We start from the raw sequence: 26829 nt of genomic DNA on the forward strand, positions 1-26829 counted from the left end.
GGACCAGCCAGTTTTGTGTCTGAGTACGTTGATGGATGTGCACGTGGTTTCTTCAAAGAGGAAGTTCTCTTTGTGTGTGCAGTTGGGAATGCATTGTTCTTTTCAGTCCATTCTTTTGTGTTTTTGGTAGTTGATGGAGTATGAGTTGATTTTAATTTCTTTGAAGATACTGTTGGGAGATGATTTAGAAATTCTGATTGCATTAATTTTCTTTTAAAACCTTTGTGTTTTTGAGGAACATGGTACATGTGCCACACCTACTGCTATCATTCCCACGCCGGACACCCTCTCTGCCCCTAACATCCCTATTTGCATCAAAGCTGCCCTGGTCAACACCAGATCACTTACGGCCCATGCCCTTGATATGGCTGAATTCATTTTAACTCACGACCTTGACCTGATAGCCATCACTGAAACGTGGCTACATGCCACCTCAGGACCCCTCCTATAATTAGCCATCCCCGATGGCTATTCCATTATCAGAAGTGATTGCAACACTGATCAATCCAAAGGAGGTGGCGTGGCAATCATCCACAAAACCTCAATTAATCTCTACTTATCCGCGGCCCCCTGCCAAATCACTTCAGCTGAACTACTCACAGCCAAACTAGCCATCTCTCCTAACCAGACTGTCACTTTACACACTATATACAGACCTCCTGGCCCACTTTCCACCTTCGCTGAAGACTTGTCTCTTGTCCTCACTGACAATACTAAGTCCACGTCCCAAATCATAGTTCTTGGTGACTTTAACCAGGGTTACCTTGTTGGAATTGAAATAATATTATGCCTCCTATCGCAGTATTTGAATGTGTATTGGCCTACGCCAATTTGTCTAAAAATATCATGTAAATAGACTCCGCGGCAAGGTCTTGACCTTAACGAAGAAATTGTGTAAATCGCCATCTTGGATTTAGCCGGCATTTTAGGTTCTCTTGTAATGTGGAAGTCACCCTGAACATCAAAATGGAGGCCGAATGACATTCTGAGTGAGATTTTGGCCGTTGTGACCTCCGCACACATGAATAAGTAATATGCCTGCAGGCCACTTGTCGGGGTCGCGAACTAAGACTTTGTCCTATCCCTGACCTATGTGTAAATGAACAACTGTATCAGCGGAACTGATCAAAATGCATACATTATGGGATTGACCTGGCAAGGAACCCTAGGCCTGGTCCCAAGAATGGTTAACCCGCAAGGGGGTTGGCCAGGGCTGGATAAAGAATATAAAAGCCCAAGTATTCCAATGTACGCTCTCTCTACTAATGCATCGAACCTTCGTTGAAGTTTGTTACGTTACTCTGAGAGCTGAATAGCTATCCGTTTGTCAATTGACTTTGGTAACTGTTGTAGCTTTTAAATAAAGCACTTGTATGTCCTTTGTAACCTGTGTTGGTGTGTTTCCTTTGGGCTTCCCAGCCTCATATCATTTTTTATGTTTTCACAGTTGGCGCCTGAATAGGGACCCTCAAGATTGATGCCGGATCATTGAAGGTTGACGCAGACTATCGAACCGGGATCGGACGGTGTGATTCTGCGGCCCGACCGAACGAGACGCGATACCTCGGCAGCACTGCACGATCCGATCCTTGGACGATAGTCGTGTGGTCTGACACGGCATCTTGACGAGGGTCCATTTTTGAGGCGGGCAGATTTGTCGAAACCACCAAACACAAGGTAAAATTCGTTAGGTAAGTTCTTTGATAAACCGTACGGTCCTCCTTAGGTTTGGTCAGGTGCAGTCGTGACCCAGCTCTTAATTTAACCCTGACAATTTGAATTTGGCGTATTGTATCTGCAGACACAATTATTGACCGGGTAACACCAATTTTTTGTGAAATGCCTGGGAAATTGTCTAGCTGCTTTAGGGCTCTGTTCCGCAGCGATCGACAATCTTTGGAATTTAGCCACCCGGCACCACAGGAGGGGTCGCCGGCATGTACTATGTACTGTAAGTATGGCATTGGTAGTATAGTATTTAATGATATTTGGCACAGACAGACCAGACATGCCTCCGAATTTCAGTGGCCAATCAACGGCAGTTTTGAGATCCCCCGTATTGAATACCTAGAATCAGTCTTGCTAAAAAAGAAGGCTAGACCTGCAGCCTTTGATGTTTTACAGAATTGGAAAAAGGAAGCGTTACAGCAGCTTAAAAGTAGGGACAAACATGCACGCCGTCATAAAACAAACGCCGAAAAAGCGTTGTTGTATGATAAAGAAAAACATTCAGAATCAGTTAAAAATATGGATAGGGCTTTTTCACTTGGAATCCAGAAAATGTACCCCTCTAAAGATTTCCATGTTTCCGAAGAATTTATTGAGAAATTGTTAAACGAACGCAGGCCTGGTGCCTCTGCGCCACCTCCGTATGTTCCTATTTTGGGCGCTCTGCCCATTCCTGCTGTTGTTCCTGCTGTTATTCCTGTACCCCTGTACAACCTATCGTTCCTAGTCCTCTAGTTGTTGTTCCTCCACCTATCGCACCGCCCCTTCCTTCTGCACCGATAGTTGCACCTTTATTAAATTTACCTGCACCTCCGCTCTCGAGTGGCCCCGTATTGACTGAAGTTTATCCAGGTGCAGGATCAAAGATCGTCACTCATAATACTGTTTCTGCAGATAAGAAACAGGAATTGTTTGCATGGGCTAAGCACTGTATGGAGAAAGGTGATCAAGTTAATGTTTTTTCCACATTTTCTAATTTGAATAGTTTTCCCGAGAAAACATTTTTTATCAAAGGTTTGGGGACTCATTTATGTGTGATGTGGGGTAGATTACAAAATTCGGATCTTCCACAAGGAGTGAGAGATCTGAATGCTTTGGCACTTTCGAGGGACACAGAGCAGAAAGTATATGGGCATATTGAAAAATTGTTTGAGTATAGGAAAGACTTTGAAAAGTCACGAGATGAGGATGACGAAGACGATAGTATGTATATACAGAAACGGTTCCTTCCGTGTCGTAGATCGGCACCTGAGGAAATACGAATTTGTACCAAAGATGCGATTCGATGGATCTCGGATTCATCGATTCCGCCAGATGAAGTATATGACACGTATAGTCAGTATACAGTAGAAATGCAAAGAAAGGTAATTCAGGTAATGGTACAGTACCTGCAAGAAGAATGTGTAAGAAAGAAGGTTAGTTGCCCCATAGAATTGTTGGGGATTTGTAAAAGGGCTTTTTCGCCCGACACTCCTTCGGCTGCCTTAGCGCTCAACCTGGCTCTGTTGCTTAGTAAGCGGCCAGAGGTACCTATATCTCAGTTGCCTATGAGAGAGGTTCCTCTGACCTTTGTCCCAAAAGTTGAGATCCCCGCCGACGCAGGGACTGGTGCCCCCGCTCTGGATATCCCTGCACATTATGTATCACAATTCGTTCACGTCCCGTTTTCACGACAGGAAGTGAACACTATTAAACAATCAGTTCCCGATATCAGGAAAAACCCGACGGGGTTTTACAAAGAAATAGAGTCCGTCTTGCAGTCCTCTGTGTTAACCTTGAGTGATATTGACTTGCTATTTCCTGTACTCCTACCCGTAGATGTATGGAAACAGGTTCGGACAGTAGACGATGTGCCAGGGTTGGGGGATACGTGGGCTAATATGATTAGGATTGATGGGGAAAGACCAGCAGGTGAGAAACCACCACAGGTAATACTTACTTTGCCTGATAGAATTGTCGCGAAATTAAAAACTATAATTCCAGAGAAAAGAATCATTTGGGACAAGCTTATGGCCTGTGTTCAAGGAAAAACTGAAGGCGCCACCGAATTCTTTAACCGATTCGAGCAGGTATTTTCTGACTACAGTGGACAGGATTTGGGTACAGAGTCTGGGAAAAGGTTGTTTGTGGACAAATGTGTACGTGGATTGTTGCCTGACATCCAGTCACAGATTATGTCCTCTGAGAGCACTTGGCAGGCAAAATCTCAATCTGAGGTTTTGCACATGGCTCAGTATTATGAGAAACGTGTTAATAATGAGAAGGACAAAATTGAAAAGAGGAAAGGAGATTTGAAAACCAAAGTATTATTACAACAAATTGTTAGAAACCCCAGAGGAGGCACGACACAGACCAGAGGTCAGTATGTCCCAAAAGGAAATGCTCCTTTGGGTCCTGTGAATATTAATCAATGTGCTTATTGCCGCCAGGAAGGTCATTGGCGAGCACAGTGCCCCGTCCTTCGACAAAGGTCAAACAGTGCGTTTGGGAGTATGGGTAGACGACCTAGGGGCCGCCCTGGAGCAGGGGGCCCTGATAGAGGTCAGTTTTTACAAGATCCTCAGCAACCTTTTTCACGGGAAAATCAGACCTCGAGTGTGGACTCGAGGAACATATTTGATCACCCTTCTGCTGCCTACCTTTCTGAAGAGCTTCCTTCTGACGAGGCTCTATTTCATTAGGATTGCACGAAGCAGGGTTTGGAACCTTCACCTATTCCCGTTAATCAGAAAGGCCCCTACGTTGAATTATTAGTAGGGAATAGGAAACACCCGTTTTTGATAGACACTGGAGCACAGAAGTGCTCCATTGATCATTCCCGGGTTCCAAACATTCCACTGTCCGGGAAAACAAATGTTTCAGTAGGGTTTTCTGGTATACCAATTGTCTGTCCGGTTTCTTCACCGGTGTCTGTTTCTTTGGGTCCCTTTATGGACCATTGCCCTTTTCTTCTCACTTCGAACTGTGGAGAGAATTTGCTGGGGTTGAATTTGTTAAAGAAATTGAACGCAGTAATTCAATGTTCTTCTGATGGAGTACGGCTGACGGTTTCACCACAGCAACTTCCTAATTCTCAGTTCCTGATTCGACCTTTACCTCCTGAGTTTAGCATTGTCCCGGAATGTTTATGGGCGGTTGACGACAATGATGTCGGGGTATTACAGATTGAGCCTGTTAAAATAGTTTTGAAACATGGAGTGAAACTACCACGCATTCCACAGTACAAAATATCAGTTGAGGGCGAGCGTGCTTTGAAATGCATTGTCTCCGATTTTGTGCATCGTGGGGTGATCGAGGAGATTACAGGTAGTCTGTGTAACAGTCCGATCTTGCCTGTATATAAGAAAGGCGACAATGCAATTCCATACCGGTTCATAATTGATCTTCGTGCTATTAACAGAGTTGTCGCCCCACAATTTCCAATTGTGCCTGACGTGACGACGATATTGACAATGATCCCTGCTACGGCTACGCACTTCAGCATTGTGGATTTGAAAAATGCTTTCTTTAGCATTCCTATACATAAGGAAAGTAGATATTTGTTTGCGTTCACCTTGGGGGGACGCTCATTTACATTTACCAGGGCACCTCAAGGGTATACTGAAAATCCAAGCATTTATAGTAGAGATTTGAAAGAGCAGCTCGACAACCTTGAATTGCCACCTACTTGTACGCTGCTTCAATATGTTGATGATTTGCTTTTGGCTGCAGACTCTGAGAGTGCTTGTAAAGAAGGCACTGTACTGTTGCTTGTTCATTTAGCTAAAAATGGTCATAAAGCTTCGCTCAAAAAATTTCAATATTGTTGTCAGGAGGTCGCCTATTTAGGCTACCTCCTGTCAAAGGAGGGGAGAAGATTGACACCTGAAAGAATAAAACACATTTCTGGCATGTCTGTTCCAAATACACAGAAGGAAGTCAGAGCCTTAATAGGTATGGCTTCTTACTATAGGTAGTGGATCCCGAACTTTTCGCTAGTGATAAAACCGATGTTGGCTTTGACGAAGAAGGGCATTTCTCTGCCACTGCCATGGAAATCGGAACATCAATGATCATTTGAGCTTCTCAAAACCGCGTTATGCTCTGCACCGGTTCCGGGTACTCCAAATTATGACAAGGCCTTTGTGTTGTTTGTGCATGAATGTGATGGATGTGCTTTGGCTGTGTTAACACAGGAACACAGAGGGAGGAATAGGCCGTGCAGCTACTACTCCTCCGCCCTTGATCCTGTCGCATGCGCTTTGCCAAGATGTTTGCGAGCTGTCGCTACTGCTGCCGCGTCTGTAAAACAGAGTGAGGGAATGGTCCTAGGCCATGATTTGATTTTGATGGTACCTCACTCTGTAGATATCCTATTGAATAAAACCCAAACGCAACACCTCACCTCTGCGCGGTTAACAAGGTATGAATTAATTCTGTTTGCCCCTCACATTCAAATTAAGAGGTGTTGTGTTCTTAATCCGGCTGAACTTTTACCTTTCCCGCAAAACACTGTTTGCGGTGATGAAGAATTACATGACTGCCTGTATACCACTGAACAAGAAACGAAGGGCAGGATAGATCTTATAGATACTCCTTTGGACAATGCAGAAGGGGAGCTGTTTTGTGATGGCTCCTGCTTCAAACTTTCAGATGGTACATGTACAGCTGCTTATGCAGTTACTACATTGAGTAAAGTTGTTGAAACTAAGAGAATTTTGCATAACTCCGCGCAGGCCGCAGAGATTATAGCATTGACCCGAGCTTGTGAACTCTCCCAAGGGCGTAAAGTAAATATATATACTGATAGCCAGTACGCCTTTGGGGTGGCTCACAACTTTGGAAGGCTCTGGTCAGAAAGAGGGTTCCTGACCTCACAAGGGACCAAGATCCAGCATGGCCCCTTGATAGTGCAATTACTCTCGGCACTCTCACTCCCTAAACAGTTAGCGATCATGAAATGTGCAGCACATCATAAGGTCATAGATGATGTGGGGAAAGGGAACGCTTTTGCAGACCTGATAGCCAGACAAACGGCCACAGACCTTAGCACGGACATGTATGCTTTGAGGGAAATAAGAGATGCTTATATAATGGATGAAGGTATTGGGTCTGTGCGAGATATTCAAACTGATGCCACAGTAGAAGAATCTAAAAGGTGGGCTGAAGGAATGGGGAAACTAGATGATGATGGGTGTTGGGTGGATACATCTGAAGGAAAATGGTTGCTCCCTGATTCATACGTACTGGCAATGGTTACGATGGCACACGGTCCTACACATGTGTGTGCTCAGCAGATCAATAAAATGTTAGAACAAGTTTGGGTGAATAACAAGATTCCGGAGACTGCCAGACATCATGTCCGAAATTGTATGATCTGCTTACAGCACAATGTGGGCAAGGGGACAGTAACTCCAAGGGGAAGCTTTGGGCCCCCTTCTGTTCCTTTCGAGGTCATTCACTTTGATTTTATTGAGATGGAACGGTGTAACAATTTGAAATATGTTCTTGTAATTATTTGTGCCTTGAGTAAATGGGTCGAGGCATTCCCCGTTAAAGATGCTACCGCCATGACCACTGCAAAGATTATGGTAAAAGAATTCTTTCCTCGATTTGGGCTCCCAAGGGTAATTTGGTCGGATAATGGTCCTCATTTTGTTGCAGCAGTAATTTTGCAGATATGCACAGCCTTACGTATTGAGAAACGATTTCACTCAGCTAGACATCCTCAAAGTGCTGGGTTGGTGGAAAGACACAATGGCATCTTAAAGAATAAGCTTGCGAAAACATGTGCCGATACCAAACTGAAATGGCCAGATGCCTTACCTATTGTATTATTGGCTATGCGTACCACACCTCAAACTAAGACTGGGCTTTCTCCATTTGAGGTAGTGATGGGGAGACCTGCTAACATTTGGGGTCTCCCAAAACCTAAAGCCCTGAGAGAGGTGGAAAATGTATTGCTTGTAAACTACTGTAACCAGTTAACTAAAAACCTGTATTTCATTTATCACCAGGTGCACTCAGCTTTACCTGTACGGTTCACGGGCCCAGGACACGATATACAGCCTGGAAGTTGGGTCCTAGTGAAGGCCTACGAAAGGTCTTCCTGTCTCGCGCCTCGCTGGTGGGGACCCTACCAGGTGCTGTTGGTCACCCGGACAGCAGTGCGGGTGGCTGGAAAGAAGCACTGGATCCACGCGACGCATGTCAAGAAACTTCCTCACCCGACGCCACACGTTACAGAAGAAGCAGAACCCCTCGCTGATGCTACAGTCTCTGATCCTGGAGTAGCAAACAGCGCTGTGAGTGCGTCGGAGAATTTCTCTGAGCCCGAGGAGCTTGGGGAACAGTCCATTTCGTCTGCGCACTCTCTTGAAAAATCACTTCCGGAAAACACTGTTTCAAGTTCTGTGACTTCCGTCCCCTCCGACACGTCGCTTCCCTCAGGAAGTGACGACACTTTATTTTCGGACCAAACAATCTTGGGTACCACCAGGTACAGCCTTCGACGAAGAAAATAGAACTACGGCACAGGTTTTTCGTGCATCTGGAAAAGGGAAGTGATTAAGTTTTCTTTTGTATAAGAAAGTTTCTGTTGAACAAAAGGGATTCTGCTGGCTAGGGTTGGGAAGGACTAAGAAATCGCGCGACCGTAGCGTCGCCAGCAACGAACATTGGGGTCGTCGATTGAGGAACTACAATGCCTGCCACCTCCACTGCTGCTCCCCGCACTGGACTTGTGAATAAGGGGGTGACCAACTTGGACAATGAACAATGCGCCTGGGCCCCGAAAACGTACTGCTGTGTTTTGATAATGATAATTGTTATTTTTGCAGCTACTGCTGTAGGACTTTGGTACTTTGAAGAAATCTATCCTCTAAAACCTTTACTACCGACCGAGATTGTACCAACTGCTTTGACTCCCTCTGTACACCTTCACACTCTGTCCCCTAGAGACTCCCAACATAGACAAAAGTATCATAATAACACTCTAATGATAGTAATGAATGCAACTCATGCCATTTTTAATAAGAGTAATTGTTGGAATGTGCTCATTTAACGCAACATGGGAACAAGGGACTGGGATGGTATATTCATCCTTTACCTTTAACGACTGCTTGCTATGCCTCTCTTAGAGCACTATTCTTTGGCCGTTGGAATGATAGCATCTCAGGGAACTTTGATGGAACTAATTTGAATGATTTCGAGAAACGTGAATTAACTCCCCTGGGATGCTCACTTTTTGCAAATAGAAGTAAACCTAATGTCGCTTCTATTAGGCCGTCTGATAAACTATCTCTTCCTTTTCAAACTCTAATTTCCTTGAAAATGGCTCCGATAGGCAATAAGGACGCCGTGCCTCCTTCTTACTCTATAAATCATAGCCCAGACTCGGTCCCCTTTTGTGTACAAAGAAATGGCACTCGGCCAATGGGAGATTTTGAAGGTTGTAAGAACATTGTAAATTTGACTGGAGAAAACAGGCCTCTGTATGTAGGGGGGCCTGTTTATTTTGTTTGTGGTAGTTTAGCATTTCCCTGTTTGCCCAAGGATTGGCAGGGAACTTGTTATTTAGGAATACTATTACCCGGGGTATTTATAGCTAGTACATTGGAGGTTTTTAAGGCTCGCCCACGGCGGGACAAGAACGGAGATACCCCTGGGCAAGTATTGGGAGATATAGCGAAATCAGTTGTGCCCTTTTGGGGACAAATAACAAACTCTGAGAACATTAGGGGATTAGCAAGGGTACTGGAGAGAACGATCAACCGGACCACGGACATACTCTACAATATGACCTTAGAACAAAAAGCAATAAGATTGGTAGCACTCCAAAATCGGATGGCATTAGATGTTATTCTGGCAGAACGAGGTGGAGTATGCAAATTAGTGGGGTCCGCTTGCTGTGTTTTCGTACCAGATTCCTCGCCGACAATTTTTAAAGCAATACAGAACTTGCATACTCTTAGTTCTGAAGTGCATATCCCCGTAGGAGATTGGAATCTTAGCACCTAGTTCTGGGATTCTTTACGATCTTGGGGTTGGAAGGTTCTTTCTGCTATTCTAGTTATTTTGGGGATCCTGCTATTCCTTTGTTGCTGTTTTCAATGTCTTCCGAGTATATGTGGAATGCTAGGGGGATGTTGTGCCCAAGCAGTGAGCACAATAGGGCGTAGAATATATGCCCCAGATACAGCATCTAAAGAGTTTGTGTTACAAGAGGTTCTGATGAACGACCTAATGGCTATAGATATTACAGAAAATGATTCAGGATGTATGGATGACAACGCATGGAGTTATTTGCAAAAGTATTAGAAATGATATTAGCACTTGTCATAGGCCAAAAGGAGGTTCTGTTGGAATTGAAATAATATTATGCCTCCTATCGCAGTATTTGAATGTGTATTGGCCTACGCCAAGTTGTCTAAAAATATCATGTAAATAGACTCCGCGGCAAGGTCTTGACCTTAACGAAGAAATTGTGTAAGTCGCCATCTTGGATTTGGCCGCCATTTTAGGTTCTCTTGTAATGTCGAAGTCACCCTGAACATCAAAATGGAGGCCGAATGACATTCTGAGTGAGATTCTGGCCGTTGTGACCTCCGCACACATGAATAAGTAATATGCCTGCAGGCCACTTGTCGGGGTCGTGAACTAAGACTTTGTCCTATCCCTGACCTATGTGTAAATGAACAACTGTATCAGTGGAACTGATCAAAATGCATACGTTATGGGATTGACCTGGCAAGGAACCCTACGCCTAGTCCCAAGAATGGTTAACCCGCGAGGGGGTTGTCCAGGGCTGGATAAAGAATATAAAAGCCCAAGTATTCCAATGTACGCTCTCTCTACTAATGCATCGAACCTTTGTTGAAGTTTGTTACGTTACTCTGAGAGCCGAATAGCTATCCGTTTGTCAATTGACTTTGGTAACTGTTGTAGCTTTTAAATAAAGCACTTGTATGTCCTTTATAACCTGTGTTTGTGTGTTTCCTTTTGGCTTCCCAGCCTCATATCATTTTTTATGTTTTCACAACCTTGACCCCAACGATGCCCCAGCCCTCAAAATCAACAATCTATTATATAACCTAGGCTTTACTCAACGTATTACCTTCCCTACTCACTCTAAGGGCAGGACCTTAGATTGGTTAGCTGACCTAAACTGTGACACCACTATCGACTCTAACCAACCTTGCACGTGGACCAACCACCACCTTATCACCTTCAGCATTCCAACACAAATTATCCCACCCATCACTAACATTGCACCAGCTACTAGCACTAGAAATAGGCGTAATATAACATGCGCTAAACTACTTCCTCTCATCCTTCCCGTCCTCAATGATCTCTCCCCCGCCTGCTCTGATCCCACGGTCTTGGTAGACACCTACAATCAGACCATGCTAAAAGCGCTTGATCTCATTGCACCATCCAGGCTACGGAAACCCAAACCTCGGGCCCAACTCAAAGCTTGGTTCACCCCTCAGTTGAGAGCCCTTCGTAAGGAAAAAAGGATTCTCGAATCACACTGGAAGAGTCACCCCACGGTAGATAACAAAGCAAGTGCCGCTTTAGTGTCTCTAAATTACAAAGAAGCCATACTCTCTGCCAAAAAGGAGTCCTATAATAAACGTATTGAACTAGCCCAATCCAACACTAAGTAGCTTTACAAAATCCTTAAGGAACTAGAATCTCCAGTCACCCCACCAGATACATGTCCCAAAGACAGTATCTGGTGTGCCAACATTCAAAAAGCCCTCTGAGCAAGATTGCTACCCTCCAAACTAAAATTAATGAGAAAAAAACAGCCTGCAGACTAATCGCTTATACAACATTACCAAGGAGTACCCCAAAACTAACAATGAATCTTTGCAACCTTTTTGCTTTTCACCTCTCTCCGTCTTGGAAGTTGAACACATCATCAACACCCTCAAACCCTCCAACTGTCAGGGGGACCTCTGCCCTGCTACTATCATTAAGGAGGCCTCACATAACTTAGCCCCCTTCATCACTACCCTTATAAACGCATCATTCAGCTCTGGGATCGTCCCTAACAACCTCAAGGATGCTTGGGTCATTCCACTACTAAAAAACCCACCCTGGATGCCAACATACCCACTAACTACCGGCCGATCACCACGGTCCCTTTTCTTCTCAAAATTCTTGACCGTGCAGCATACCTCCAGATACAAGAGTACTTGGAAACTAATAATTTCTTAGGACTAAGGCAATCTGGCTTCCGACCATGCTATGGCACTGAAACTGCCCTTCTGGACCTCAAAACCCAGATTGAGGACCTAAAGGACAAGGGCAAACTTGCCCTATTACTCCTTCTAGATCTCTCTGCGGCTTTTGATTTAGTAAACCACCAAATCCTATGCCATCACCTGAAAACTGCTGCCCACTTCTCGGACTCAGCCACTGCCTGGATCACCTCATTCCTTGACAATAGATCAATGAGGGTCTTCTCTCCCACTGCAACCGCTGCACCCTCTCCTGTCACCTGTGGAGTCCCCCAAGGATCATGTGTTTCCCCTACACTCTACAATGTTTTTACAAAACCTCTCTTTGACATCTTGGATCTATTGGACGTCATGTATACTAACTACGCTGATGATACCCAAATACTCATCCCCATCACAGGAGACCATAAGATTGACTCCTTAGCCATTGATGCCATTTACCAAGTCATCCAGGCTTGGATGGCTCAGCATGGACTGTGCCTAAGCGACGAAAAGACCGAGCTTCTCATCCTTGGCTCACACCAAAGACTTAGTAAACTTGATCCAGCGTTTAAATCCTTCATTGTTGATGGCAACACCATCAATGTTGCTAAAGAAACCAAAACACTTGGCATCTACATTGACTCTACACTTTCTCTATCCAGACAAACCAATGCAGTATCCTCTGTGGCAGCTTACACTTGTAAGCTCATCACAGCATGCCGCCCCTTCCTTTCACCAGCCAACTGCACTACACTTGCCAGGACTTTGATCCTCTCCAAAATTGACTACTGTAACGCACTTTATCTGGGTACCAACCAATGCAATCCAAAATAATGCGATCAAAGCTGCCCTCAACCTCCCCAGGAACATGCACATTTCAGACTCCAGACGGAACCTCCATTGGCTTTCAGTTTCCCAAAGAGTTTCTCTTAAAGCATTGGCGCTTACACACAAAAGCCTTGACAACCAAGCCCCTAGCTACCTAGCCTGCAGATTTTCTCGACACACCACTTCCAGACCACTCAGAAGTGCCCAAGCTAACTGCCTTGATATCCCACGTTTCAATCTACAAAGATCCGATGGGCGTAGCTTTCCAGTTTTAGCAGCCAAGCTATGGAACTCGCTACCTAACCCCCTTTGAGCTGAACCGTCATTCACACTCTTCAAACGCAAAGCCAAAGCCTGGCTGTCCACCCACGACCTACCTCTGACCCTACCTTAGAGTCAGTATCTACTGCCCACTGCCTTAAACTTCCCTATCCCACACCTGTATACTCAATGCATCACTTGTATATATCTGTATATTTTTGTTATATATTTTGTTTGTATATATAATGTCTCTACCTGCTATTATTATCCCTGTAACCAAGTGATGCGCCCGGTTGCCCTTGGGCCTGGTGCGCTATATAAATAAATAAAATACAAAAAATACAAATACATTTTGAGATGGGGTATGTAGAGCGCACATAGTCTATTGTACATTACAAAGGAATGTCTGCCCTGACTGCACTTGCTTCAAAATTGACTAGATATAGTCCTTCCACTGTACATAGCCATGACAGTGCTACGTAACTCATGCCTTCTTTGAAGACTCTGCTACCAATATCAATTAAAGCTTGCTCTAAGATTACAACTTACGATTTATGAATAGTGGCTGCATATGCTAGCGATAGAGAAAACTGTTCTATGCGTACAAATATGTGTTTGAAAAGAAGGAATTGGGTTGTTGCGCATCCCATCTGTTTAACTTCTGAAAATGTGTCAAAGTGGATGATGACAAACTGAATGTTGTTGTCGCGTGGCTATGTGTAGAACCCAACACCTGTACCAAGTGCTCTATTAACTAAACCTTGTTTAAGCATTACTCTACAGTTTAAACACAATGGGGGTCATTATGACCTGGGCGGTAAGGGATACCGGGACCGGTAAGGAGACCGGTGCAGGTAATCCCTTACCGCCCTATTCCAAGGTCCCTTGGCAGGGACTGTAAGGAACATGTGGTCCGACCACACGTCCCTTACAAGTCCCGCTAAGGGACCAGGGCGCTAATAACGGGCTTGCAAGTCGTGAGCCCGTTATTAGCGCCCTCCCCATTCCCATTGAGCCCTATGGGGGCTAAAATTAGAATGGGGAATGGTTTGTGCAATGGGGAATTACCGGTCCCTCCAGGGTCAGACTACACCGCTAAGTCCCCATTGCACAACACCGGTGCCGGACTCGTTATTGGTGGCAGCCATGGCGCAAATAGCGCCATGAATACCACCAATCTTGGAATGAGGCCCAATGTTAAAATGTTCTCCAAACCAGCTGTATTAGACAAAGAGTTTTCTAAAGTATTTAGTTGTGCTATGGCTTGTTGACACATAGGTATTGTCATACCATGCACGTCCAGTTTGTCTGTGGAGTACATTTGAACCAGTGGTTGCATTTCTTTTTTCAGCATAGTTTCATTGAATGCTTTACAGCTTGCTAGAGATGGCATTACAGCCATAAAGTTTACATTTTTGAGTGCTATATGTCCATGACATCAGTAGCAGATGTTTTTTGGCTGTACAGCTCATGGATGTGTCTGGTGTTTAGGATACACTGTGCTTCCTTAGATAGTACACCAAACCGAGTGTTTTTCAAAATGTTGGCGTAGGTGAGGTCTGCAGACTGATGCATGCTTTCAGTTACTTCTCTGTATTGGACATGTTGCCAGAGATTTGCATTCCCTATGCTTCCAAGAGTGTTACGGCACAGTTTGGGTCCTGAGGTTTTAAAGATGGGTTCAGCTTTAACTGGTGTTAATTGAAGGTGATCTCCAAAACCAATAAGATGTTTTCCTCCAAAGATGTCTTCGTAGTCTGTTTTGAGGACCTCTTGCAATCTGAGGTGAATCAAAGATAACATTAGATTGCAGACCATGCTCATCTCATCTATTAGGAGCATTTTCATTTATTTAAACACTCTGTGTAGCTCCATAGCACATTCTGTTGACAGTTTGTAGTTGTCTAATTTGTTTTGGTGATCCACTGGGATGAGTAGCAATCGGTGTAAAGTGACACCACCTATGTAGTAGGCAGCTAAACCTGTGGGGGCAGCTACAACAGCTGAAAGCTTGTTGTTTGTTAATTATTGGAGGAATTTACTAATGTTTTTTATTTAGAATGTTTTGCCTGAACCAGCTTGATCACTTACATATAGCAGTACAGGTGTGTAATGTTCACAGAAACAAGTTTTAGTTTTGTGCTGTATAACATTTTCAATTTCTCCACGTACTTCCAGGAAAATGGTACGCTGCTCATTGTTTAGTTATGATTTTACTACAACAAAGTCTTCTGCAGATTGTTCATATTGACACATGGTGTTCTCTACTTCTGTCATGGCTAATTCTGCCACATTTGCTACGAGTGGCTGTCCAAGCGGTTGGTGGTTTCCTGTGACAGAAGGTTCACTGCTCTCCGGAGTGTCTACATTTAGTTGTGCTTGAAGTTCTTCTTCTTGTTTACGTTCATTGTACAATATGGTTTTTTACCACGTAAACTTTATATCTGTTATGGTAATTTCACTTACTTTAAAAGCTTCTTCATAGGAGGCATGAGTGTCTAATACATCTTCTTCATTTCTCCATGGTGTCAAAAGTTACAGTAGGGCCATGTAGTACAGTTCTTTGTGTTGAGGAGTTTTAAATGACAGCTTCATGTGATTAATCAGGCTGTGTTTGGTAAATTTCACCAGGTGGGTGCCTTCACAACTTTTGACTCTGTATTTATCTTTTTTCTCAACAAAAAACAAAAAGAGACTAAGGGAGCTAATTACTGATGCTTAGATCCAGCTCGTTCTCTACAGCTAGGGACAATCTTTAACAAAAGGATCCATGCATCAAAATCTCCCTCTCCTCTTATCTTCCTAGGTCACAACGACTTGGCCCATGGACCAAATAAGTACCAAGTTAACACAAATCTGTTAATATGTTTCAAATTTGTTAAAAATCACAAATAAATCACAAGTCAACCAATCCATTAAAACATACAATTTAGGCAAAGAAAATGTATAAAACCTAGTACACATTTAAAACAAGCCTAATAAACAATTCTAAACCATAGTACAAAATATATTTTTTAAAAAATGTTAGTTAAAAAAAAAGTGTAATCACGGATGAACACTAAAACACCCTCAAACACCCTGCGTATACAAATCTATATGACATAGGACATATCATACACCTCAAACCAATCTTGTGTAAGGTGACAAAGTGGTCTGTATCCTCTGAGGTTACCTGACTTCAGGGATACCTCATGAACCTATATCTGTGACCTGAGTGACACTAATCCCTGTTATGGCTACCAGGGAAATTATATCAACTGAATATGTTGTTCTATAGTATTGTTGTTTATTCCAATACCTCATCTAAATCCCCAACATTTACATTTATTCTCATCTGGTTTAAAGTTATTTTTGTATGATAAGTTTTGGGCTTGTGGTATAGGCACATGGTTTCTAAAGCAGTCCTCCTGTTTGGGTAGTATGTGTCCATAAGTTGTTTTTCAAAATGTCATGGCTCTTGGGATTGTTTTTGGCTATGTGTTTGTACAATTTCAGACCTCTTCTTCTGCATGCAGGAGGACCAAGGCTTAGCCACACTATGTTTTCAGATTTCCCATACAAGGTGGTTCCGGTTAAACGGTCTGCAGCTTTGTTGCAGCCACATTGTCTATGGGACAGCATTTTTATGCCAAAGCTGTACAATTTATGTGACAGTGTTTGTCGGATGTATGTCAACCCACATGTGTTTGAGCTCTGTTTTCTCTGCTTTGGTTAAGTAGGCTGTTACATATCGTGCAAATGCAGTGGAATTGCCTGCATTCCATAAGAGGGCAATGAATGCATTGTAATCATTGATGTACTTTGATGCTTTGGTTCTTTTTATGCAGTATGTGTTCATAGGAGTTTTCCCTTTCACACTGTGTCAAACTGAAGACATGAAGCTGTTTACTTGCCCTGTTTCTCAAACTGGTCTCGGGAAACCAAAGCAGCATTTGGTGTTGTATTTGCCTTTGTTTTTATATTTCCGCGGACAATGCTTGCCACACTTGTGTCTTTGAAACTGCAAAATGTGTGCATGTAAGTCACTATGTGTACTCTCTGAAGGGATTTCGCAAGTGTCATATTTGTGAATGGACAGCAAAACTGTTGCATCACTGTCCTTACCAAAGTTAGGAGCATTTGCAATCCACACCAGGATGTGGATGTGTGGTGCTCCTCTAGCTTGATATTCTTTTCTCCAAAAGAAGTGTTCCTCCTCTCCTATTTGCAGTTAAGGTGCAGCATGACAATGAAGCGCTGATGGAAGTACCTTGATACATTTACAGGATCAAGAAAGCACTGTTCTCCTGTTGTTTTAATGTCTATACCTGTTTTGTTTTTGTTTGCTATGCATAGGAAAATGTTCAAGTCTTCCCATGCATACTCTGCACAACTTAAAACTATGTGGGTGGGCTAAGGTTGCGTAGCATACACCGTACATTTGCGCACCATTGAAACCAGTATTCTTTCGTACCATGCATGTTTTCCAAGAGAATTGAAATACTTGACTGTAAAACTTCATCTTTGTCTTGCACCTTTTGAGGAGACAAGCTGGACCCCTGAAGTTTTACCCTTACATCTGGAATCTCCTTTCACGAGGTCAGTCGAGCCACAAACAAAGCATTTACCGAATGCTTTCTGGAATGGTGGCTTGTTCTGGCCCCCTTCCGGTTTGGCACCAGAAGACACACTATTCTGCTGCGGTTTTCCTTGTGGCTTACCCTTCTGGTTTTGTTTGGGGCCCTCTTTGGAATTTTAGTTATTCGAATTCTCTTTTGAGTCTTTTTTAGGCTGTTTTCCCTCATCCTTTTACTGAGTTGCCCCATAATCCTTATGAGTAGCCCTGTTGGCAACCCATAAATCAGCAGCCTTAGCTAGCTTCCGGGAATCCAATTCCTTCGAATCAGCCAAGTGCTGTCTTAGCTCAGGAGAACAGGCATCATAAATAGACTCCAACATAAAAAGATTCTTCATACCCTCATAAGTGTTCACTTTGTAACCCTTAATCCATCCCTCTAAGTTTTTCAACCCTTCACTCACCCAGGTAGCCCAAGGGGTACCATCATGCTTTTTGAGGGTTCTAAACCTCTTAAGATACTGGGAAGGGGTCTTCCCGAATCTAGCCATTAAAGCTAGTTTCACACTTTCGTAATCCGTCTTATCCGCCTCCCCCAACTCCATTACCACATCAGTCGCAACAGGGGGGAGCCTAGAGAACAACCAGGAAAGTAAACCATTCCCGGTGATGTCCTGGAGCCCATGATTGTACTCAAACAGCTTTAACCAATCCCACACATCCAATCTCGGTTCATACATACCCACTAATTCCTTCGACATCCGGGGTCTTTTGGGACTGGAGCTCCTAGAGGAGCCAGAGGAGAGAGAAGCATTTTCCACAGACAACTTTTTCATCTCTAACTCGTGATTAAGTTCTATTTCCCTGAGCCTTAACTCAGCTTGCTTCTGCTCTGCCTGGGCATTCATCCGTCTGAACTCGTGCTCTTGGTTTCTTTCAGACTGAGCCAAGAACCGTTTGTATTCTAATTCGAGCTTCATTTTTTCAAGTTCAAAATAAGCAGGGTTACATGTGGGACCTGGTATGGGCCCCGTAGGTACAGCTGGTAAGGCAGGTAGAGGAGCAGTGGAGACAGTTTCGTTAGCCTCTCCTTCCTCTTCAGCCTCTTCATCACTATCATCAGAATTATGATTTAGATCAACACCATCACTGTTATCTACATTTGCTGGAGAAGTTGGTTCCTCTGAACCAGTACCCAGACTTTGGTTCGCCAGCAATCTCTCTACTAAGTTTAACTTCTTGCCCCTTACAGAAAGATTCTCTTGCCTACAGAGAGCTCGTAAACTGTCAGTATTTTCACCTGACAAGGATTCTTGACTGTAAGCTTCCATAGTAGACATGTTTTTGAAAGTTGCTTTTTAGTGCTAAGCTTTGTGGTTAGTTATCCTAAAGTGTCAAAAAGCACTTCAAACTGTATACTCGATACAAATCCCACCACTGTACACCAGTGTTAGGCGGAAACCTGTGCAGTTCCCTCTGGGACCACTGCAAAAGATTTAGGACTACAGGTGTTTGGCAGTAAACCCACTTGGTAGCAGTCTGTACCACACAGATTCACTTGGTAGCTGTGGCTGAGCAGTCAGACCTCTCTCAAGAAGAGTTAGGCAGTATGTGGAGTATACAACATAGGGCAATTCTACACAGTAAGACAAGCAAACACGCAACAAGGCTTCGGTGTAAAGATATAAAGGTATTTATTTATAACGACACATCTATAGAAAACACTCTGGCACTAATACGGCAAAACAACTTCAATCGCAATTACTATCAGAAAAAGATCAATCCCCCTAACAATAGTTCGACAAGTCTAGGTTCAATGGCATCACTTATTTGCAGACAGAGGTGTATGCTTTAACCTAGGTGGCACTCTAGTATTCGTTAGGACGGGAGAGAAAAGGCGGGTTAAGAAATCAACTCGATACCAATACTTGTAAGAACAAAGATGCAAGGCAAGAAGACAAGAACCACTGTAGATTCCAAAGTTCAGAGGCCAGGCCCACTCGGAGAGAGGCAAGGCGATATGTCCCAAAAAGTATCTTAGTGGAAATGCGCTTCGAGTCTTTGTCGCAGATTGTTATAGGCAGATTGGACCAGTTCAGAACAAAATGTTATAGAAGCTTGGAGGCGACCCTATGGAGAGGCGAGGATTAAGACACCCCACTCTATCCGGCAACAAGGGAAGCCAGGCGGACACAGTACCTTGTTTGTGGAGAGACAGCTCTGGTGGGGGCAGTTGTTCCTGGTGGTGGATGCACGTTCGGTCTTTGCCAAGAGAAGAGATGATCTCATCGTCGAAGGAAAGTTGAAGATCGTTACACCACCAGGGAAGAGACCAGCCGCGGAGTGCTCCGTCACAAGGCACCACCTTTTGGTTGCGGTACAGGGGTAGTGGCTATCCGGTTGCCGAGGTGTCTGCACGGGCAATTCGACCACTCTGTTCTGGAGCGAAGAAAAAGCAAAGGGGACTGGTTGTTCCCACCAGTCAGGGGAAGAGATTCTCCGGCAGGGAGATCTCCTCTGTCGTCGGGAAGTGGTGAGTCGGTTCAGCAGGGCTCCACCAGAGGTGTCGTCGTTGCAGGTCGGCTCAGCTTTAACCTCGTCGGATTCTTAGGTCCTGTGGCGACTTCTGAAGATCCAGTCCCAAAAGCCCTGCTTTTATGCAGAAAACCCCCATTCATTCAGCCTAGCTGTCACTCAAAACACGATAAGTGGTGAGTGGGGAGGCTCACCACTTGGGCCAATCACACCAGAGTGCGATCGGAGTTGGCAAGGCAACTCAGTCCACGGTGCCTAAACCCCCTCCCGCACCCCCTGTGGTAACCCAGACAGAATGGCACCACTTTGGAGGGTCTCTGTACAGAAGCCTGCCAAAAGTGGAACAAAGGGCTCAACCTTTGGTTTAGGAGTCACAGAGACAAACACAGACGCCATTTTAAAAACCGAGTTCTGGCAGAAAATACCATCCTACAGACTTATTTAAGATAAGTAAACCGGTGGTATGTTAGAGATTAACGGGAAAAAGGTATTAATCTCCAACAATGGGAAGAATTCCATAGGGTTATATTCGGGGTCGAATATAACAAGTAGTTTCCACTGCCACCAGCCAAAACTCGACGAGGGGGGACGGGACAGTGCCCCCTCGAATAACAGACCCAGGAGTAATCGAATTACCCCTACTAGTATGTCCACAATAGGTTGGTTTGTACTAGTTCTGTTAGTAAATTTAGGTCTAGTAAAACCAATGGTGACTTTACATGCCTGGGGAGACAGTAGTCAGTCCCTGGGTATGGAGTCTATGATGGAGGTCCGCTAGGACGCCCCAGTGTTACGGCACGTAGGCTGCAGTGTAACACACATAAAAAAACATATGAGACCCTATGGAGTAAAAGACCCCATAGCCCATAGAACACATTGACATTCAAAGGAATTACACACATTCATGTCCAAGAGTGGGAGAAAAAGAGTCTCACTCTTGGCAGGATGGAAAAAAACAAACTCCAGAAATCCAGCAAAGCTGCTGGGGGACTCACTAGGTTAGGAAATACAGCCTAAACAGAGAATTTTCCCCAACAGTCCCCCAGCAGCTTTGCTGGATTTCTGGAGTTTGTTTTTTTCCATCCTGCCAAGAGTGAGGTTGTTTTGCCGTATTAGTGCCAGAGTGTTTTCTATAGATGTGTCGTTATAAATAAATACCTTTATATCTGTACACCAAAGCCTTGTTGCGTGTTTGCTTGTCTTACTGCTACCAAGTGGGTTTACTGCCAAACAACTGTAGTCCTAAATCTTTTGCAGTGGTCCCAGAGGGACTGCACAGGTTTCCGCCATACAGTTTCTCTCAGGTTCTCTTTAACATTTATTTTTTTGTTGTCTTCATTGTTTTCTTTAAGATACTGCAAGACTTCCCTAACTTTTGTTAAAGTCTACTAGTTACTGCCAAATTATTTTGTCTTTTGTAGGTACACCATTTACCCAGATAATCAAAGATTGTTCAATTGGCCTTTGCACTCAAAGAGTGTCTACATTTTATTTCAGATCTAATGGTGAACAAAAATAAACAACTTTCCCTCGAATGACTCTTAGTAATTCGGTGGGAGGCAATTTTGCAGTTTTTGGTTGAAGTCACATTATTGCTTGCAATGGGTGTACGGTTTGGATTACAATGCTTTCATACAAATTAAGCTGTTGGAGTGCGTTTGGTATTGGAAATATTTACACATTATTCCTGATAGCCGGTGAAGGCATTTGGTTATTGTAAAGTTTTGCCGTACACTATGTGCACAGTATGGAGGTGTTAGTAATTTTTCATTTGTTTTCTGCTATAAGGTAGAGAGATATTTGAAACCATTGGGATTCATCATTCATCTATAGTTTTCATGCTTTGTATAGAAAGTTCTGTGACAACACATACATACTTGGTTTGGCACTTCAGCAGAAGTGCTTTCAAACTTTTGTATTTCTTTTTTGTATGTGTGAAACAGAAAGTTGTCATCTACAAAGTTGTTGCTAATGTTTTCTGAAAGTACTGGAGTTTGTAGGTGCTCTTCAGTTGCAAAATATTTCCTTTGGATGTGCTCTATTTGTTTGAGCAGCTGTTTTGGCTGTACCATATAGCAGAATATCATTTAAATGTTCCAGTGCTGAAGCTTGTGTTTTCGCATAGTACAGTTTGTAAACTGCATTTCTTACAGTACAATGGTGTGTTGCTAACATTATGCTATGGTGGAAGGTGCTTTTGCAAGCAGGTACGGTAATGCAGGCTAAGGAATGTCCTCGTAGTCCTGTGTATTTGCGCACTGGACAGAAATCCATAGTTTGTAGTATATATGTTTTTCCATTGTCGTTGCCTTTCACATAGTGATTGAGGAACTGCTGCAAAGATTTGATAGAGTTTTGTCGAACGTTACACATTGCTGTGCAAGGCCACACTGTTGAAAAGAGCTCCCAGGATTACTGTTCTGCTGTAACTTTTACCCCTCTACTTATAAGGTTCTGAAAGATGTGTTGGAAAATCTTTTGTAAAATTACTTTTTTGGAATCCTTCCTTGTAGTGACATTAGCATTTTTACGTGCTCTATTACCAGTAGTGAGATTTGCACTCTTTCTGCTCCCTTTCTATTCATTTCTACATTTTGAAAGCAGAATTACATTTTCCTTACTGGTAGGTGCTTTCGTTTTCATTAGTGACTGTATTAGCTGTTCTCTTTCAACTTTCTGTAGAAAAACTGCTAGGGTTGCATGGATACTTTCTATGCTTTTAGGTTGAGCTGATCTATTTCTGCATTGTTTCTACAGAGTTGCTTTTTGTTCTGCATTTTGTAGTAGATGTTGGAGAAAAAAAGAAAGAGTGGGTGGGCAGATTTTGTGATGTATATGTCTGCAGCTGTGGATGAATGGATGAAAATGAGGGTAGCAATATAGATAAAGGTGTTTGATTGTGTAATGGTCTGTTACTGTAGGGTGGGAATGCTATATTGCTATCTGGGAGTTACTATAATGGCAGCGAGATGATAACACAGAGTGAGCAACTGTTAAGGTGCAATGAGTAAGAATGAAGCAAATTGCAGTGGGTTAATGGAATTGTGTATCTTAAAATACAAGAACACTGCACTGTCTCAGTAAGAGGTGAAACTCCACAATAGTATTGCACTTAATTTGTTGGCTGTCGAGAGTAGGCTTATTCTATCTAGGTTGTATTTTCACTTTGACACACCACTGGCTCTCAGAACAGAGGTGGTTACTGCAACTGTGAAAAAAGATATTATTGGATACGGACTGCATTTGAAGAATACATTACTTAAAAGGGTAGGGGGATGTGTTGCAGGAAGACTTAGGGCCCGATTAATAGAATCCAACGCAGAAGAAGCACCAGCGCCGTGTGCTGAGAAGGAGCATGTGCCACGTGTGCGTCAGCCGTGGCGCAAACCAGCAATTGCACGGCACGCATATTAATGGATTTCCCAAGGCATCAGTAGCCGTGGCTCAATGAACAGCTAGTAGTGCCAATAACGCCCCCAACAACGCCCCCAACACTGCCCGTGTGCAAGAAAAAGCCAGTGAAATGGCAAATAGGGCGCAAGGCCCTGCGCCATCCGTGGCCCAGCACACAGCCCACATCCATTTTAATTACGTGAAAAATCAGAGTACCCCGCTCGCACCAGCCAAATCGCATGGAAAGGCCTGCGTGTGCCCCATCTGCACCCCTGCGAAATCGCGTACCCTGCTCTCACCAGCCAAATCGCGTGGAAAGGGCCACGCATACCCCTGCAATATCGCGTACCCCGCTTGCGCCAGCCAAATTGCGTGGAAAGGGCTGCACGTACACCCGCAAAATCGTGTACCCCGCTCGCGCCATCCAAATCGCGTGGAAAGGCCCACCGGTATCCCGTCAAAATTGCGTACCCCGCTCGCGCTGGCCAAATTGCGTGGAAAGGGCCATGGGTATCCCCGCAAAATCGCATACCCTGCTCGTGCCAGCCTAATCGCGTGGCAAGGGCTGCGCGTACCCCCACAAAAATCGCATACCCCACTCGTGCCAGCCAAATCGCATGGAAAGGGCTGTGCCAGCTGTCATCAGCCGCAAATACACCCCGTAGACAGCCCACACCACAAGGGATCCCCCCATCACCCCTGACCATACCCCGCAGGCAGCCCACACCACAATACATCCCCCCATCACCCGTGACCATACCCTGCAAGCAGCCCACACCACAAGGGCCCCCCCATCACCCATGACCATACCCCACAGGCAGCCCACATCACAAGGGTCCCCCATCACCTGTGACCATAGCCCGCAGGCAGCTCACCCATGACCATACCCCAGAGGCATCCCCCACCACAAGGGACCCCCCATCACCCGTTACCATACCCCGCAGGCAGCCCACACCACAAGAGACCCCCAGCCCCTGTGACCATACCCTGCCGGCAGCCCACACCACACGGGATACCCCTATCACCTGTGACCTTAACCCGCAGGCAGCCCACACCACAAGGGCCCCCATCACCTGTGGCCATACCCCTCAGGCAGCCCACACCACAAGAGACCCTCAATCCCCTGTGACCATACCCTGCAGGCAGCCCACACCACAAGGGATACCCCCCCATCACCTGTGACCTTACCACGCAGGCAGCCCAAACCACAAGGGCCCCCCATCACCTGTGACCATACCCCGAAGGCAGCACACACCACAAGGGCCCCCCCATCACCCCAATATTATTGGCATACTGACTGCATTTGAAGAATACATTACTTAAAAGGGTAGGGGGATGTGTTGCAGGAAGACTTAGGGCCCGATTAATAGAATCCAACGCAGAAGAAGCACCAGCGCCGTGTGCCGAGAAGGAGCGTGTGCCACGTGTGCGTCAGCCGTGGCGCAAACCAGCAATGCACGGCACGCATGTTCATGGATTTCCCAAGGCATCAGTAGCCGTGGCTCAATGAACAGCTAACAGCGCCAATAACGCCCCCAACACTGCCCGTGTGCAAGAAAAAGCCAGTGAAATGGCAAATAGGGCGCAAAGGCCCCGTGCCATCCGTGGCCCAGCACACAGCCCACATCCATTTTAATTACGTGAAAAATCAGAGTACCCCGCTCGCACCAGCCAAATCGCATGGAAAGGCCTGCGCATGCCCCATCTGCACCCCTGCGAAATCGCGTACCCCGCTTGCGCCAGCCAAATTGCATGGAAAGGGCTGCACGTACCCCCGCAAAATCGTGTACCCCGCTCGCGCCATCCAAATCGCGTGGAAAGGCCCACCGGTACCCCTGCGAAATTGCACACCCCGCTCGCGCTGGCCAAATTGCGTGGAAAGGGCCATGGGTATCCCGGTAAAATCGCATACCCTGCTTGTGCCAGCCAAATCGCGTGGCAAGGGCTGCGCGTACCCCCGCAAAAATTGCATACCCCACTCGTGCCAGCCAAATCGCATGGAAAGGGCTGTGCGTGCTGTCATCAGCCGCAAATACACCCCGTAGGCAGCCCACACCACAAGGGATCCCCCCATCACCCCTGACCATACCCCGCAGGCAGCCCACACCACAATACATCCCCCATCACCCGTGACCATACCCTGCAGGCAGCCCACACCACAAGGGCCCCCCATCACCCATGACCATACCCCGCTGGCAGCCCACACACCAAAGGACCCCCCATCACCCGTGACCATACCCCACAGGCAGCCCACATCACAAGGGTCCCCCATCACCTGTGACCATAGCCCGCAGGCAGCTCACCCATGACCATACCCCAGAGGCATCCCCCACCACAAGGGAACCCCCATCACCAGTGACCATACCCTGCAGGCAACCCACACCACAAGGGAACCCCCATCACCCGTGACCATACCCTGCAGGCAGCCCACACCACAATAGACCCTCATCCCCTGTGACCATACCCTGCCGGCAGCCCACACCACATGGGATACCCCTATCACCTGTGAAGTTACCCCGCAGGAAGCTCACACCACAAGGCCCCTCATCACCTGTGACCATACCCTGCAGGCAGCCCACACCACAAGTGACCTCCCATCACCCGTGACCATACCCCGCAGGCAGCCCACACCACAAGGGACCCCCATCACCCGTGACCATACCCCACAGGCAGCCACACCACAAGAGACCCCCCAATCCCCTGTGACCATACCCTGCAGGCAGCCCACACCACAAGGGATACCCCCATCACCTGTGACCTTACCACGCAGGCAGCCCAAACCACAAGGGCCCCCCATCACCTGTGACCATACCCCGAAGGCAGCACACACCACAAGGGCCCCCCCATTACCCCAATATTATTGGCATACTGACTGCATTTGAAGAATACATTTCTTAAAAGGGTAGGGGGATGTGTTGCAGGAAGACTTAGGGCCCGATTAATAGAATCCAACGCAGAAGAAGCACCAGCGCCGTGTGCCGAGTAGGAGCGTGTGCCACGTGTTCGTCAGCCGTGGCGCAAACTAGCAATTGCACGGCATGCATATTCATGGATTTCCCAAGGCATCAGTAGCCGTGGCTCAATGAACATCTAGCAGCGCCAATAACGCCCCCAACAATGCCCCCAACACTGCCCGTGTGCAAGAAAAAGCCACTGAAATGGCAAATAGGGCGCAAGGCCCCGTGCCATCCATGGCCCAGCACACAGCCCACATCCATTTTAATTACGTGAAAAATCAGAGTACCCCGCTCGCAACAGCCAAATCGCATGGAAAGGCCTGCGCGTGCCCCATCTGCACCCATGCGAAATCGCGTACCCCGC

The sequence above is a fragment of the Ambystoma mexicanum genome, chromosome 10, assembly GCF_040938575.1.
Source record: "Ambystoma mexicanum isolate Mex_15411 chromosome 10, UKY_AmexF1_1, whole genome shotgun sequence".
NCBI lineage: Eukaryota > Metazoa > Chordata > Amphibia > Caudata > Ambystomatidae > Ambystoma > Ambystoma mexicanum.